Below are 16,753 nucleotides of genomic sequence, written 5' to 3'. Positions count from 1 at the left end.
TTACTTCCCTAATGGAGGGATCCATTTCCCTCTGACCTCATCCCTCCGCCTTTACTCCACATCCATCCATCCATCCCTCCATTCAGCAATGATCCCTCTCTCTATTTGTCTCACCCCCCCCCTCTCTCTCTCTCTCTCTCCTCTCCCTCTCTCCTCTCCCTCTCTCTCACTCTATTAAATGTATCTCCCTCGCAATCTACATTCTCTCTCTTTTTCTTATTAGCTCACTCTCTCCCATAGATCTCAGGCTCTGTGGCATGGCAGAACAAGTACTCAATATTTTCACTTCATTAAAGCTGATACTCACTGAAGAAATAGACATTGTCCACTCAGAACTTTTTCCACTGATCAATACATTCAGTTTTGCTTGAGGCTATGTCTCTGTAGCAGTCAACCAAAATAATTTATGTATGAAAATAGCAGGGAAGTGGAGAACTAGTTTTCTGCGGGACTCTACACCTTTGTTTGTGACTGAGTAAACAGGCTGTTGTCATGCTGACTGCAAGGAAGGCTTGTGGTTAAAAGGCCTGGAGCCCTGGAGTGGCATTTCAAGTTCTCTTTTCTTTTGATGCTGCCGCTGCAGAAAGAGGACGAGAGAGAGCGAGCAGAGACCCACACAGCCATCAACGCGCCATCTTATAGCGGTGTCTCCCAAGATGTGATGGATAGAATCAATAAAGCCTTGCTCTACCCCATCTTTATCATTTGTCCGCCTGAGCCGTTTGAAGAAGCAGCGTTTAAAAAGCAGGCTGTGCCTGAGTCTCAAATGGCATCCTATTCCCTAGGGCCTATAGGGCTCTGGTCAAAAGTAGTGCACTATATAAGGAATAGGGTGCCCTTTGGGACGTACCCTCTCACTATTTATAGGCCCAGCAGGGCTGGAGGGATCTTTCAGTAAGCTCATCTCATCTGGTCTGGTCTCAACTCATCTCCAGCTCTGAGACGAGAGAGAACCTCGCTGAGATGCAGAGTGAGGGATTAGCCTTTTATCACACTACTCCATGTATAATAACTCTGGTCGCTCCACAGCTCCGATTCATCATTCCTATTGGTTAGACACAGCTCTCTCTTCGACCAGTCCACACAGGACTGGCTATGGCCAAGGCTCAGTCCGCTCCAGTGATGGATGGCTCTGGGCTGGGACAGAGAGGGAAAGAGTGAAAAAGAGGTATAGAAAAACAATAAGGGAGAGGGGGAGGGGAAAAGAAAGACAGAGGGGAAGAGAGAGAAGAGAATGAGGGATAGAAGGGAAATAGAAAGAGGGGGGATTCTGAGAGGCTACAGTGCGGATGAGGAGGGTTGTCAGAGAGAGAGGGAGCAAGAGACTAACCTTGCGGTGGGCCATGGGGGATGATTCTGAGTGCATTTCAGTGATGCAATTGTTGGACCACTCTGGGAGAAGAAAAAAGGGAAATTTAAAAAGTGCTGGAGCAAACATTTGGTCGTCTGGCAACAGGGGTTACAAGCAGCGGTTGTACAGAGTTATGAGGAACGGTGGCGCATGATGTTTAGCCCCAGATATGGTTTCAGAATTGTGTGGGGGCGGAGAGGGGCACAGAGGGTCCACCTGTCCTGAGATGTCAGTGTCTGTGAGGGGTGACAGCCAGGGGCCACTAGAGTCTCTGCAGACTATGGCCCCTGGGGGCCTCTAGGGTCTGGGTCTGGGGGTTAGTGGAGGTGTGTTATTTGGGGTGTCCAGCCAACCAGAAGAAGCATTCAAGCAGCATATAAGCAAACTAGTAGCTCATTACATGTTACTAAGCCATGTGGCTTAGATTAGAGGGTTGGTGTTTGGGAGGGTTTTGAGCGGGATAAAGAGAGGGGGAGGGAGGGAGGGAAAGAGAAAGAGAGGAATAGGAGGGGAGAGGGGAATAGAAGGGTAGAGGGTAAACAGGGTTAGAGTGAAGGAGAGAGGAATGGAGGGAGAGAGAGGGATGTAATAGAATCCTAATTTATTCCCTGAGGGGAGTCTGGTCCTTGGCTGTGAAACCATGGGCTGTGAAACCCTGGGCTGTGGCTGGGACTGGGGCCTACCCATGACACCTGTTGTTGGGCTGAGCAACGCAGCATCCCTCAGTGTGTGTGTGTGTGTGTGTGTGTGTGTGTGTGTGTGTGTGTGTGTGTGTGTGTGTGTGTGTGTGTGTGTGTGTGTGTGTGTGTGTGTGTGTGTGTGTGAGCCTCTGTGTGTGTGTGTGTGTGTGTCTGTCTGTCCGTCTCTCTCTCTCTCGCTCTGTCTATCTCTCTGTAATCCACACTTACTAATCTTCTCCCCTGAAGTCCCCTGCTTTCCCCCTGAATTCCCCTGCTTTCCCCCTGAAGTCCCCTGCTGAAGTCCCTGCCTTCCCCCTGAAGTCCCCTGCTGAAGTCCCCTGCTTTCCCCCTGAAGTCCCCTGCTAAAGTCCCCTGCTTTCCTCCTTGAAGTCCCCTGCTGAAGTCCCCTGCTTTCCCCCTGAAATCCCCTGCTGAAGTCCCCTGCTTTCCCCCTGAAGTCCCTTGCTGAAGTCCCCTGCTTTCCCCCTGAAGTCCCCTGCTTTTCCCCCTGAAGTCCCCTGCTTTCCCCCTGAAGTCCCCTGCTGAAGTCCCCTGCTTTCCCCTGAAGTCCCCTGCTGAAGTCCCCTGCTTTCCCCTTGAAGTCCCCTGCTGAAGTCCCCTGCTTTCCCCCTGAAGTCCCCTGCTTTTCCCCCTGAAGTCCCATGCTTTCCCCCTGAAGTCCCCTGCTTTCCCCCTGAAGTCCCCTGCTTTTCCCCCTGAAGTCCCCTGCTTTCCCCCTGAAGTCCCCTGCTTTTCCCCCTGAAGTCCCCTGCTTTTCCCCTGAAGTCCCCTGCTGAAGTCCCCTGCTTTCCCCCTGAAGTCCCCTGCTTTTCCCCCTGAAGTCCCCTGCTTTTCCCCCTGAAGTCCCCTGCTTTCCCCCTGAAGTCCCCTGCTTTCCCCCTGAAGTCCCCTGCTGAAGTCCCCTGCTTTCCCCCTGAAGTCCCCTGCTTTTTCCCCTGAAGTCCCATGCTTTCCCTCCTGAAGTCCACTGCTTTTCCCCCTGAAGTACTCTGCTTTTCCCCCTCAAGTCCCCTGCTTTCCCCCTGAAGTCCCATGCTGAAGTCCCCTGCTTTCCCCCGAAGTCCCCTGCTGAAGTCCCCTGCTTTCCCTCCGAAGTCCCCTGCTGAAGTTCCCTGCTTTCCTCCCTGAAGTCCCATGCTGAAGTCCCCTGCTTTCCCCCTGAAGTCCCCTGCTTTCCCCCTGAAGTCCCCTGCTGAAGTCCCCTGCTTTCCCCCTGAAGTCCCATGCTTTTCCCCCAGAAGTCCACTGCTTTCCCCCTGAAGTCCCATGCTTTCCCTCCTGAAGTCCCGTGCTTTCCCCCTGAAGTCCCCTGCTGAAGTCCCCTGCTTTCCCCCTGAAGTCCCCTGCTTTTCCCCCTGAAGTCCCCTGCTTTCCCCCCCCTGAAGTCCCCTGCTTTCCCCTGAAGTCCCCTGCTTTCCCCCTGAAGTCCCCTGCTGCTTTCCCCCTGAAGTCCCCTGCTGAAGTCCCCTGCTTTCCCTCCGAAGTCCCCTGCTGAAGTTCCCTGCTTTCCTCCCTGAAGTCCCATGCTGAAGTCCCCTGCTTTCCCCCTGAAGTCCCCTGCTTTCCCCCTGAAGTCCCCTGCTGAAGTCCCCTGCTTTTCCCCTGAAGTCCCATGCTTTTCCCCCAGAAGTCCACTGCTTTCCCCCTGAAGTCCCATGCTTTCCCCCTGAAGTCCCGTGCTTTCCCCCTGAAGTCCCCTGCTGAAGTCCCCTGCTTTCCCCCTGAAGTCCCCTGCTTTTTCCCCTGAAGTCCCCTGCTTTCCCCCTGAAGTCCACTGCTTTTCCCCCTGAAGTCCCCTGCTTTTCCTCCTCAAGTCCCCTGCTTACCCCCTGAAGTCCCATGCTGAAGTCCCCTGCTTTCCCCCTGAAGTCCCTGCTGAAGTCCCCTGCTTTCCCTCCGAAGTCCCCTGCTGAAGTTCCCTGCTTTCCTCCCTGAAGTCCCATGCTGAAGTCCCCTGCTTTCCCCCTGAAGTCCCTGCTGAAGTCCCCTGCTTTCCCCCTGAAGTCCCATGCTTTTCCCCCGAAGTCCACTGCTTTCCCCCTGAAGTCCCCTGCTTTCCCCCTGAAGTCCCTGCTGAAGTCCCCTGCTTTCCCCCTGAAGTCCCCTGCTTTTTCCCCTGAAGTCCCATGCTTTCCCTCCTGAAGTCCACTGCTTTTCCCCCTGAAGTACTCTGCTTTTCCCCCTCAAGTCCCCTGCTTTCCCCCTGAAGTCCCATGCTGAAGTCCCCTGCTTTCCCCCCTGAAGTCCCCTGCTGAAGTCCCCTGCTTTCCCTCCGAAGTCCCCTGCTGAAGTTCCCTGCTTTCCTCCCTGAAGTCCCATGCTGAAGTCCCCTGCTTTCCCCTGAAGTCCCCTGCTTTCCCCCTGAAGTCCCCTGCTGAAGTCCCCTGCTTTTCCCCCTGAAGTCCCATGCTTTTCCCCCAGAAGTCCACTGCTTTCCCCCTGAAGTCCCATGCTTTCCCTCCTGAAGTCCCGTGCTTTCCCCCTGAAGTCCCCTGCTGAAGTCCCCTGCTTTCCCCCTGAAGTCCCCTGCTTTTCCCCCTGAAGTCCCCTGCTTTCCCCCTGAAGTCCCCTGCTTTCCCCCTGAAGTCCCCTGCTGAAGTCCCCTGCTTTCCCCCTGAAGTCCCCTGCTGAAGTCCCCTGCTTTCCCTCCGAAGTCCCCTGCTGAAGTTCCCTGCTTTCCTCCCTGAAGTCCCATGCTGAAGTCCCCTGCTTTCCCCCTGAAGTCCCCTGCTTTCCCCCTGAAGTCCCCTGCTGAAGTCCCCTGCTTTTCCCCCTGAAGTCCCATGCTTTTCCCCCAGAAGTCCACTGCTTTCCCCCTGAAGTCCCATGCTTTCCCCCTGAAGTCCCGTGCTTTCCCCCTGAAGTCCCCTGCTGAAGTCCCCTGCTTTCCCCCTGAAGTCCCCTGCTTTTTCCCCTGAAGTCCCCTGCTTTCCCCCTGAAGTCCACTGCTTTTCCCCCTGAAGTCCCCTGCTTTTCCTCCTCAAGTCCCCTGCTTACCCCCTGAAGTCCCATGCTGAAGTCCCCTGCTTTCCCCTGAAGTCCCCTGCTGAAGTCCCCTGCTTTCCCTCCGAAGTCCCCTGCTGAAGTTCCCTGCTTTCCTCCCTGAAGTCCCATGCTGAAGTCCCCTGCTTTCCCCCTGAAGTCCCTGCTGAAGTCCCCTGCTTTCCCCCTGAAGTCCCATGCTTTTCCCCCCTGAAGTCCACTGCTTTCCCCCTGAAGTCCCCTGCTTTCCCCCTGAAGTCCCCTGCTGAAGTCCCCTGCTTTCCCCCTGAAGTCCCCTGCTTTTTCCCCTGAAGTCCCATGCTTTCCCTCCTGAAGTCCACTGCTTTTCCCCTGAAGTACTCTGCTTTTCCCCCTCAAGTCCCCTGCTTTCCCCCTGAAGTCCCATGCTGAAGTCCCCTGCTTTCCCCCCGAAGTCCCCTGCTGAAGTCCCCTGCTTTCCCTCCGAAGTCCCCTGCTGAAGTTCCCTGCTTTCCTCCCTGAAGTCCCATGCTGAAGTCCCCTGCTTTCCCCTGAAGTCCCCTGCTTTCCCCCTGAAGTCCCCTGCTGAAGTCCCCTGCTATTCCCCCTGAAGTCCCATGCTTTTCCCCCAGAAGTCCACTGCTTTCCCCCTGAAGTCCCATGCTTTCCCTCCTGAAGTCCCGTGCTTTCCCCCCCTGAAGTCCCCTGCTTTCCCCCCCCTGAAGTCCCCTGCTTTTCCCCCTGAAGTCCCCTGCTTTCCCCCTGAAGTCCCCTGCTTTCCCCCTGAAGTCCCCTGCTGAAGTCCCCTGCTTTCCCCCTGAAGTCCCCTGCTGAAGTCCCCTGCTTTCCCTCCAAAGTCCCCTGCTGAAGTTCCCTGCTTTCCTCCCTGAAGTCCCATGCTGAAGTCCCCTGCTTTCCCCCTGAAGTCCCCTGCTTTCCCCCTGAAGTCCCCTGCTGAAGTCCCCTGCTTTTCCCCCTGAAGTCCCATGCTTTTCCCCCAGAAGTCCACTGCTTTCCCCCTGAAGTCCCATGCTTTCCCCCTGAAGTCCCGTGCTTTCCCCCTGAAGTCCCCTGCTGAAGTCCCCTGCTTTCCCCCTGAAGTCCCCTGCTTTTTCCCCCTGAAGTCCCCTGCTTTCCCCCTGAAGTCCACTGCTTTTCCCCCTGAAGTCCCCTGCTTTTCCTCCTCAAGTCCCCTGCTTACCCCCTGAAGTCCCATGCTGAAGTCCCCTGCTTTCCCCCTGAAGTCCCCTGCTGAAGTCCCCTGCTTTCCCTCCGAAGTCCCCTGCTGAAGTTCCCTGCTTTCCTCCCTGAAGTCCCATGCTGAAGTCCCCTGCTTTCCCCCTGAAGTCCCCTGCTGAAGTCCCCTGCTTTCCCCCTGAAGTCCCATGCTTTTCCCCCGAAGTCCACTGCTTTCCCCCTGAAGTCCCATGCTTTCCCCCTGAAGTCCCCTGCTTTCCCCCTGAAGTCCCCTGCTGAAGTCCCCTGCTTTCCCCCTGAAGTCCCCTGCTTTTCCCCCTGAAGTCCCCTGCTTTCCCCCTGAAGTCCCCTGCTGAAGTCCCCTGCTTTCCCCCTTGAAGTCCCCTGCTGAAGTCCCCTGCTTTCCCCCTGAAGTCCCCTGCTGAAGTCCCCTGCTTTTCCCCTGAAGTCCCCTGCTGAAGTCCCCTGCTTTCCCTCCGAAGTCCCCTGCTGAAGTTCCCTGCTGAAGTTCCCTGAAGTCCCATGCTGAAGTCCCCTGCTTTCCCCCTGAAGTCCCCTGCTTTCCCCCTGAAGTCCCCTGCTGAAGTCCCCTGCTTTCCCCCTGAAGTCCCCTGCTTTTCCCCCTGAAGTCCCCTGCTTTCCCCTGAAGTCCCCTGCTGAAGTCCCCTGCTTTCCCCTTGAAGTCCCCTGCTGAAGTCCCCTGCTTTCCCCCTGAAGTCCCCTGCTGAAGTCCCCTGCTTTCCCCCTGAAGTCCCCTGCTGAAGTCCCCTGCTTTCCCTCCGAAGTCCCCTGCTGAAGTTCCCTGCTTTCCTCCCTGAAGTCCCATGCTGAAGTCCCCTGCTTTCCCCCTGAAGTCCCCTGCTTTCCCCCTGAAGTCCCCTGCTGAAGTCCCCTGCTTTTCCCCCTGAAGTCCCATGCTTTTCCCCCAGAAGTCCACTGCTTTCCCCTGAAGTCCCATGCTTTCCCCCTGAAGTCCCGTGCTTTCCCCCTGAAGTCCCCTGCTGAAGTCCCCTGCTTTCCCCCTGAAGTCCCTTGCTTTTTCCCCTGAAGTCCCCTGCTTTCCCCCTGAAGTCCACTGCTTTTCCCCCTGAAGTCCCCTGCTTTTCCTCCTCAAGTCCCCTGCTTACCCCCTGAAGTCCCATGCTGAAGTCCCCTGCTTTCCCCTGAAGTCCCCTGCTGAAGTCCCCTGCTTTCCCTCCGAAGTCCCCTGCTGAAGTTCCCTGCTTTCCTCCCTGAAGTCCCATGCTGAAGTCCCCTGCTTTCCCCCTGAAGTCCCCTGCTTTCCCCCTGAAGTCCCCTGCTGAAGTCCCCTGCTTTCCCCCTGAAGTCCCATGCTTTTCCCCCGGAAGTCCACTGCTTTCCCCCTGAAGTCCCATGCTTTCCCCCTGAAGTCCCGTGCTTTCCCCCTGAAGTCCCCTGCTTTTCCCTGAAGTCCCCTGCTTTCCCCTGAAGTCCCCTGCTTTTCCCCCTGAAGTCCCCTGCTTTCCCCCTGAAGTCCCCTGCTGAAGTCCCCTGCTTTCCCCTTGAAGTCCCCTGCTGAAGTCCCCTGCTTTCCCCCTGAAGTCCCCTGCTGAAGTCCCCTGCTTTTCCCCTGAAGTCCCCTGCTGAAGTCCCCTGCTTTCCCTCCGAAGTCCCCTGCTGAAGTTCCCTGCTGAAGTTCCCTGAAGTCCCATGCTGAAGTCCCCTGCTTTCCCCCTGAAGTCCCCTGCTTTCCCCCTGAAGTCCCCTGCTGAAGTCCCCTGCTTTCCCCCTGAAGTCCCCTGCTTTTCCCCCTGAAGTCCCCTGCTTTCCCCCTGAAGTCCCCTGCTGAAGTCCCCTGCTTTCCCCCTGAAGTCCCCTGCTGAAGTCCCCTGCTTTCCCCCTTGAAGTCCCCTGTTGAAGTCCCCTGCTTTCCCCCTTGAAGTCCCCTGCTGAAGTCCCCTGCTTTCCTCCCTGAAGTCCCATGCTGAAGTCCCCTGCTTTCCCCCCTGCTTTCCCCTGGTTTTTCACCATGTCTTACACAGTGCTCTGTCTGTCAGTAGACTTATTCTAGTTCATTTGTGTAACATGTTCACTCTGGCAGCGCCTAGCTAAATCCTGATTGAATGACAGTTTTATGCCCTCTAAACCTGTCACACTGGGTGCACCTCAACCTGCTCTGGTTAAATGCTACCCATAGGCTCTGATATAGAATGAGCTTTACCTACTCCAATCCTAGGCCTAAGAATTTGTAGTAACAGGCTGAATTCCTACCATGTAGAGGTTCAAATACCATCCCAACATACAGTACAGTACAAGCATGTGTGCAGCACATCTGGTATGTATGCTCACTGTAATCAGTGTGGGAGCTCGGCTGTGGTTGGAGGATAGAACCTCTTATTTGGGTTGACATCTGAGGAAGTGATTTCAGCTGTCTCTTTGTCCCCTCCTGGTCTGCTAGCACTCTCCAGACAGCAGCCTCTGTCCCTGCCCAACACATTACAGCCCTGTTAAACAAGATGGCCCCAGGCCACAACACAACACAACATGGCATGGTCTCATCTAGGCCAGAATAAACCACAACTTGATGGGATAGTCTGACTCATACAGACATGATGTACTCAGTCGGAATATGATGAAACTCACACCGAAAAGTTTATGATTCTTGTCACGATTCTTGGCAAAGTTATGCAGGTAACGTTAGAAGTTGTCTCTAACTTTTGGCAGCGGACTGCCTGGGTGGATAGAACTCCCTTCATCCCTCCATCCCTCTGCCTGGCCGAGGTCAGTCTCTGAAGCCGACTCAACACTCTGTGTGTGTGTGATATGAGAGGCCTGCTGCTCGCCTGGCCAGCCAACCCCAGAGAGACCTGCCGGGGCCAGGGCAAAGCCCCACCCTGCTCCCATGACACCTGCTGCAGCTTTCAGCCTGTAATGTGTCAAAATCCTCACAGCAGACTCTGACCTAGCAAGTTATCCCCTGTAATGCACCAAGTTAGGACGTTATGAATGTCTGTATCTCATGTCTCAGAGCTTTTGTGTTTTTGGTGGCCAGGAACTGAAAGATAATTATGTATAAATGTAAAAAATCAGGACAAGTGCTGCCATTGGGGAAAAATGTCATGAATAATATTGGTTTACTTTATCTGTGAGATACATCTACAGAAGCTCTTCCTGCCACAGTGAATAATATATTCTCCTTTTGATGAGTCCTGTCAGAGGATCCAAAGTAAATATCTGTCAGTCTTCGATTTCACCCTCGGCTGACTGGGCTGTCAGAGTGCATTCGAGAGTTATGGATTATTTAATACATTTTTTTGAACCTTTTCCAGAAGAGCAATAAAAATTGAGAGTTAGTTTTGATCCTCTGAGCTGTCACATACCTTTAGTGTCACAGTGACAATCATCAGATGCCTTACTGCACGCGCCTAATTGACGTCACATTTCTTAATTTCCTCTTCCTTTCCCCTCCAGTGTGGTTTGATGTTTCATTTGCTAAAATACCTCAAAGACAGAGGTAGAGAGTGAGAGAGAGAGAGGAAGAGAGAGGATGATGGAGAGAGAGAGTGAAAGGGAGATAGAGAGAACTCTATGACATGTCTTTAGAGATAGCCAGCTCCTGTTTTGACAAACTGAGTTCCATTGCCAATGCTAACACTGTGGAGGATTCCATGGCTACAGGCTAACACTATGTTAGTTAACCCTGGGCCAGCCGGCCAGCCAGCCTCAGCCTTGCTCCGGGCCCTCGGCCCTAGGCCCAGAAGCCAGACAGTGGCTCCTCTCGGGGGCCTATCACTTTGAGGACTCCATAAATAGCCAAAGCCATTCAAAGCACAGTGTTTGGCTGTAAGCTGTTTTGACATTGCCTAATACCTCTCTTAGACTTGGCCACAGTCTGGGTTCAGGGCCCTATTCATGACAGGCGAAACGTCCTAAATGGCACCCCACTCCCTATGGGCCCTCGTCAAAAGTAGTGCCAGGGATACAGAGGTCACGGTGCAGTGGTAGGTACATGGCTCATGTAACGTTCTGGGTGTCGTGAGTGGGAAGTCAGGCGCAGGAGAGTTCAATATAGTGCTCTTTTAATGCACACACGGTGAACAACGGCCATCCCACGAAACACTGGGTGCTCAAAACAAATGCCCCAGACACGGGGGACGAAAACTGTCCAGCAAACTCCACGAACATAAACCAACACGTTCGTCTACACCAAACACAAAGGTTACAATAATTAATCCCGCACAAAGAAACGGGCGGGCCGGTTGACTAATAAAGCCCAACTAATTACAACAAGCTCAAAACAGGTGTAACCAATAAACACATAAGGAGGGGGAGGAAAGAATCAGTGGCAGCTAGTAGGCCGGCGACGACGACCGCCGAGCGCCACCCGAACGGGAAGGGGAGCCACCTTCGGTCGGAGTCGTTACAGCTCAAGCCTGGCCTGTGGAGACAAGAGCGGCCTTTTTCTGCTCTTGTGAGTAGGAACATGGAATGTTTCTGGCATGTGTCTTAGAAAGCTGGACTGCTGGTGATGTGAGTGATGTCAAGACTTAGCCTGACATCACTCACTCCTGTCAATCTCCCGTCAGTCTGACTAGTCAGACACTTTAGTCTGTGGGCTATTCTGAGGGGATATTCCTAGGGATTTCTAGATTTCGCATGCACAAATACACACACAAACAAAAGTTGACATTGGCATAATGTTGAATTCGGCCAAAGCCGAAAGAAAGTGGATTATAAGAAGCTCTGGGTAAAACTGTGAATGACGTGTGGAGAGATCTGGTTCCAACCCCTTCGCAGCACTCCAGTGTTGTGCAAGACACAAACTTAGGCAGCAAGGTATTCTAAGCATGAGTTGAATGTACATGTATATATTTTGGGGGGGGAGAATACAGTATATAAATAGCTTATTACTGACTAAAGAAGAACAACATGTTTGAAAAAATATGTGACACTACAACATTACAACATACACAGTTTGGCTTTGGAAAGGCTGGTGCAACTTTGTTGTGATGAGCAGGACTGTGATTACGAAACAGCAGGAAAGAGTGCCAATTATTTTACAAGGAAACCAAAATATGGCTGAGCAGTTGAAGATAAGATTCACCATGGTCTGTTGTCATGCATGCAGTCAGACCAAAGGGCTGTGGCTATTTGAAGCAGCCTTTCTTTGTGTGTTCTGCTTCAGTGAAAGGGAGCCAGTAAACTCCAGTAACCCACAGAAGACAAGACTGAGTTACTCTCAGTGAAATGTGCTTTGTTCAAACATTTCTCTCTTTCCTCTCTCTTCTTGTCTTGTCACATTGAGATAAAATCGGACTGGCCGGTCCCACCCATCCCCATTTGAACTTGGCCCAGGTTGTCATTTGTCTAAGGGGGCAACCTGGTCTCATAGACTAGATGTAATATAGTAAATGAAGATCGGGGACAGTCAAATTAGTATGATATGTTACATTTGGTATGGTTACTTAAGATAGAAGCTTACTTAAGGCAAAAACGAAAGGAGGGTGGTTGGCCCGGGTGGATGGGTTTGCGTTTTATTAATGAGAACTTCTAGCAACCCAAAGGTTGCGTGTTCGGATCTCATCACGGACAACTTTAGTATTTGAGCTAATTATCACCTTTGCAACTACTTACTACTTTTTTAGCTACTAAGCAACTACTTAAGCCTTTAACATAACTCCTACCTTAAAGCTGCAACATGTAACTTTTTTGGCATCCCAACCAAATTCACATAGAAATGCATATAGATCTGTCACTCATTGAAAGCAAGTCTAAGAAGCGGTAGATCTGTTCTCTGTGTGCTACTTCTATGCTTCCCACTCTTAAGTTTTGTTTTTGCGTCTTTTACTTTCGTTTTTGTACACTAGCTTCAAACATCTGAAAATACAATATTTTTGGTTGTGGAAAATATATATCACAGCGATTTAGATGTTACAATGCTTCTCTACACTATACTTTCTTGTTTTGTCACATAAACTGAAATTAGGCAAACTATTAGAATTTTAGCAACCAGGAAATGGCGGAGCGATTTCTGCATAGTGCTTCTTTAACCTAAATACTTACCTTAACCCTAACCCTAACCTTAAGCCCTAACCCCAACCCCTAGCCTAGCCAACATTAGCCACCTAGCCAACGTTAGTGTCACATAGCTAACGATAGCCATAACAAATTTATGATATGTTAACATGATATGTTATGTATTGCAAATTGCTACGAATTGTTCTACGAATTGCGATTTGTATCATATAATATGAATTATAATTCGTAACATATCACATGAATTGTCATTCGTAACATATCATACAAATTGTCGTTAGTAACATATCATACGAAATGAAGGATGGACATCCACAAATTAATACATACCATACCAAATGTAACATATCATACCAATTTTAGTGTCCCGGATTTTTGTTTACTATGTTACATCTACCCTTGAGTCCAGGTTGGAGGGGGTGACAGGTCTTGTTGTAATTTGACTTCTAATCTTCTGGACAAACCCCATGACGTGTCTCAATCCAAAGCACCTTGGCCTTGTCCTTTAACATGTTTGAGGGACAAATGGTGGAGAGCAGTTGGCTTTTATGGGAGGGTTATGGCTACAGCTGGTTATGCATTAGTGCCATCTATTGGTCAGTGAAAAAACACTGAGCTGTCTTTAGTGTTACGGAGGGAACTTTCCCCTGAACGTTCCACAGACTATGACTATGCCTCATTGTCAATCTGTTTGCTCAAAATGTATTCAGTGAAGAGTTGTTATGTTACGAACATACAAATAATACATCTGTCAATTCAAACTGCTGATCAGTTCTCATTGTAGGAAAAGTTAACAATGAAGTGAATAACGGACACCATTCTCAAACCTGCTGTATAACCACAGCTCCACTGTATCTGAGGGACATTTTGTGTTCGTGAGTATTTATCTTTTTTTCTAAGCAGACACCTGTCCAGCTAATGTTTAGTGAGGCCTAAAATCATAAAGTGATTCAATGTTAGGTAGTCTATTGTGCCCATGTATAAAGTGCTTAAATGTCTTTGTTTTTTAATTACATGTATCAAACATCAAATAATGGCAGCAGCTGGCTTATAGGTAGTGTGTACAGTGTAATAACTTATAAACATTGAATAATTACAAAAGCAACAACACAATAGGGATACAAAAAGAGTATTAGTTTTTATGGCGCATTGTCAAATAGCAGGCTAAATGTAAGAAAACCGCGGGCAGAGCAGCGAGATAAAGACTTTAAAGGAGTATGTTGATACACTGTATCCGCCAATGAACAATCCACCTGCCGCCATCTCTCAGCGCTGCCATTTACAACCCAGAATCTCTTCCTGTGGTGCGCAAATTGACATGTCATCGCTTGACTATATTGATCAAACCTCAGGTACACCAGTGGACACCTTGTCCCTTTTTTTCATAAACCTCAAATACTTTAAACTCTGCCAGCCAGTACGTGACTCTCTCCACCACCGCGGGGCTCAAAGTAAGTAAACAAGGTCTGAAAGCCTGCAATCGGTTCCCTTTAGAAAACACCACAAAACAACCTTTAACTGTAGCCTTTAGCTTTCAGGGCCATACAAACAGGAGTTAATGTTATCCTGCAGGACCAGCCCCAGTACCCATACTCCTCCATGCTTTAGTGTCGTCTGCTGACAGCTCCTGTTAAGGCTCTATTGTGTTAACATGGACTCAGAGGACAAGGGCTAGTCATTTCAAAGCACAAAGAATGGAGCATGGTGTGTACACTCCTCCTCTTCTCCACCTGCTTCTCTCCTCTTCTCCATGCTCTCCTCCTCACAGCTGATTTCCTCTTACCAGAAGGCATGGCTCTCTCCTTTTTCTGCTCTCAATCATATCTGGGTGATGAACGTCAATCCCCAGGCATCTCCTGTGTGGTTTTGCAGGGAAGGGGACAGGAGAGGAGTTTGGGTAGAGATCACTGGAACCTCTAAAGACAGGTGCAGGCCTAGATATGATTGTTAAAAAATGGCGATGACAGATTAGTTGCTCTCAGCCAGATTTATGTAGTTAGATGTTTTCCTTTTAGTCACTCAAAACCCCTTTCCTTACTCTTGCATCTTGTCATTTTACAGTTTGAAGTGCAACAGGCAGAGAGATGTCCAAGTGATCTCAAAAGTAAACAGCAATTTACAGTAGGAAACAAATGGAAAAATAATTTCACTCTAATAATTTGAGGTTTCAGATAGTAACTGATACTAATTACTCACTAAATCATAAACAATTTAGTTTTTTGTCATCTATAGTTAGAGCCTTTATTCAGTCCGCATCAAGGGTAGTATTGCAGAAGGTTCGAGTCAAAATTGAAAGGTAATTTCCAATTGAGCCGACATTTGCTGCATTTACAGTGAATGCATTCTCCGCGGGAACATTGCCTTTATATTTTAATCGAGCTATAGTGTGGATCTTCCGTGATACTTCGGCGATTCGGATTGAATCCAGCCCTGAATATTATTTTTCAAGCTAAATGTGTATGCTTCCCTTTCATTTTCACTCTTGGATCACTTTAGACTAATGGGTAAAATTACTTTATGTTCACCAAATGTTTATATTTCTGAGGATATTATGTAAGAGCAAGCAATGTTTATTTCCATATAAAAAAAAATACAGAGGTCACCAAGGTTACAGACAAAGGGCTCTATGGGAGTGGAAGCCTGGTGTGCCAGGGATGACAGACGCTACCAGCTGATTGGCCGGTTCCTGCTCGGATGGGATTCGCTGTCAACAGGTCCCAATTAGCCAAATCAGAATAGGAGGAAGTGGTACAGAAAGGATACTTTGTTATAGTGCCACTGTTCTGTTTGTGAAGCTGGTGCAAAAACTATACACAATCACTCCTTCTTTATATCCTCTCCCATTGACCCGTTCCAGATTCTATGGGGGTGAATTAACATGGGCTTTGTTCTTGTTGTGGTGTTGCTTTGTTGATTCCCTGTCCCAAATGAACCTATGGGACAATTGTTGTGGCCCTTAATGTTACCGATGATATAAATATTGCCTGTTATTGCTGCCTCTGTGAATCTGAATAGGATTCAATGGGCCAACCTGCTTCCTGACATAAATACATCATCAAGAAGACATTGTGATAACAGACAAACACAGGCACAAATTCAAACCATAAGTCTGGGGTTCATTGGAAATAATAGACCTTTAAAAAAGTTGTTAATGTGAAAATAGTGGAATAGAAACAGCAGACAAGCTTTGTGTCCTAGCGGAGGATGTTGAGTCATTCTAGGAACAAAAATACCAGACCCACATACATCACAGTAGTCAGTCTGTGAAACAGAGTCTGTGAGTATTGTGCAAAGCAGAGGGGAACACTACAAAGCAGAATCAATGAGTTAACCAGCTAACTTTTATCAACAGCCAGAAATAACTATTGAGTTTCCGGTTTCATTTGTTGAGTCAAGTAGACCATATCCATTTCAAGCTTATCTTTAAAAAAAAAAAAATCTATATTTTCGAATAACCCTCTGATCTAATCAACACTTTTGCGTGGTGCTTTGTAAACAAACAGGGAATAGTTCGACGACTGGAAAGTGGGCAATAAAATGTAAAATCTTTTCCAAATCAGAACTGAGTTAATTTGCACGGCTGACTGTGGTACCAGCCAGCGTTAACTCTCAGATTATATTTAACATGTTTTGGGGTGTTGAATCCTTATAGTAAAGTCCATATCATGAAAGAGATGGACAGTACAACATAAATCATTTAGAATCATGAATTATATTCCTCCTACAGACTATGGTGTAACGTTAACCTTTTTCACTACATGGACTGACTGTCTTGCCAGGGCAGGGGTCAATGAGTGATTGGGCTTCGACCTCTGACCTGAGGAAGTAATTTAGGTAGCAAATCACGGAATGCCAGATTCATTTAGGCTGTTGGTCAGGTATCACTGAAGGCTTCAATACCTGTAGTGGCAGAGAGTGAGGATAGACAAGTAACAAGAGGTCTCTCTCTCTCTCTCTCTCTCTCTCTCTCTCTCTCTCTATATATATATATATATATATATATATTCAGTTTAAGGTATTTATTGGCATGGGAATCATATGTTAACATTACCAAAGCAAGTGAAATGGATAATAAACAACCAAAATTAACAGTAAACATTACACTCACATAAGTTCCAAAAGAATAAATACATTTCAAATGTGACGTTATGTATATATACAGTGTTGTAATGACGTGCAAATAGTTCAAGTACAAAATTGAAAATAAATAAACATAAATATGGGTTGTAATTGCAATGGTGTTTGTTCTTCAGTGGTTGCCCTTTTCTTGTGGCAACAAGTCACAAATCTTGATGATGTGATGGCGCACTGGTATTTCATCCAATAGATATGGGAGTTTATTAAAAATGAGTTTGTTTTAAAACAAACTGTGGGTCAGTTTAATCTGAGGGAAATATGTGTCTCAAATATGGTCATACATTTGGTCCCAGTGGTCAGGTATTCTGCCACTGTGTACTCTCTGTTTAGGGCCAAATAGCATTCTAGTTCTGTTAATTCTTTCCAATGTGTCAAGTAATTATCTTTTAGTTTTCTCATGATTTGCTCT

The sequence above is a fragment of the Oncorhynchus tshawytscha genome, linkage group LG12 (assembly GCF_018296145.1).
Source record: "Oncorhynchus tshawytscha isolate Ot180627B linkage group LG12, Otsh_v2.0, whole genome shotgun sequence".
Taxonomy (NCBI): domain Eukaryota; kingdom Metazoa; phylum Chordata; class Actinopteri; order Salmoniformes; family Salmonidae; genus Oncorhynchus; species Oncorhynchus tshawytscha.
This window is presented reverse-complemented; position numbering follows the sequence as displayed.